The sequence below is a fragment of the Tupaia chinensis genome, unplaced genomic scaffold, assembly GCF_000334495.1.
Source record: "Tupaia chinensis unplaced genomic scaffold, TupChi_1.0 Scaffold148646_1, whole genome shotgun sequence".
Lineage (NCBI taxonomy): Eukaryota > Metazoa > Chordata > Mammalia > Scandentia > Tupaiidae > Tupaia > Tupaia belangeri.
This window is the reverse complement of record NW_006208495.1, coordinates 1,099,318-1,100,493: the sequence shown is the minus strand read 5'-3', so window position 1 is coordinate 1,100,493 and position 1,176 is coordinate 1,099,318.

Below are 1,176 nucleotides of genomic sequence, written 5' to 3'. Positions count from 1 at the left end.
TCCTCTCGGGATCTTGGGCACGCACGCACACGCGCCCGGCGTGAGTTTTAAGCCACCGGGTCCGGGACACGAACCGCGGTCGACTACGTGGGAGTCCAGCGACATAGCCATTACGCTAACTGCTGGTTCCCGCTAATGATTATTTTCATAGGATTTCCTCATGCCTTTCCTTACTTCATCTCTCTATCACTTTTAACTGTCACTTCCTTTTTTTAAAAAGTTTATTTATTTTTTCCTGATAGAGATAGAGTGACAAACATAGGTAGTCACCCCCAATTCCAACAGAGCCCTCTCCAGATCTATCCCCAGCCTCTATCACCCCAGGATAATGAGCTCATGTGTGTTCAGCCAGCACGTACAAGGAGGTCTCAGGACATTAACTCAGCACCTTCCCATATGGCGTCAACTCTCAGAGCATTGCATCATGGCTGTGCCATCACGACTAGACTATTAGCTCTTCTAGTGGAATTCTACCCTTAGTTTAGGACACTACAATATCTTGGTTCGTTTATTTCTTAGACTGCTCGTTCTCAGAGTTCTTCAACATCTCTCCCTGAAGCTCTTTTAGCTCTTTTATAGGCTATCTCTTGTAGTTCCTTCTATCCTCTAAGCTCACTTTTTACTACAACAATTGCTTTGGCAATTGACTTAATGCAGGTGTACCCTGATAGCACATGGCTTTGGCTGAACCAAATGCCTCTTGCTTTCTACCACTACACTTCTCTGATGACTCCAAAAAAGGAGACCTGCAGAGACCCAAACTACAACACAAGAGTATCTTCAAAATGCTAGGGAGTTAATACCCTCATGGGGAATCTTTTCTATTTTTTATTTTTTTGGGTGGGGAGAGGTTTTTGCTATAGGGCGCGTGCGCTCACCAGAAAGACAGAGAGAGACAGAGAGACAGAAAGCGAGAAATCACCCCCCAGGAGGGATGGTCACACCGCAATCCCTTCTCCTCCATTCTCCTCTCGGGATCTTGGGCACACATGCACACGCGCCTGGCATGAGTTCAAGCCACCGGGTCCGGGACTCAAACCGCAGTTGACTACATGGGAGTTCAGTGACATAGCCGTTACACCAACTGCTGGTCCCTTATCATGGGGAATCTTTTGACTAACAATGTTCTCATCTATCCTCTGACAGGACAATTGTGCATGGTATATCTTTGAAAGG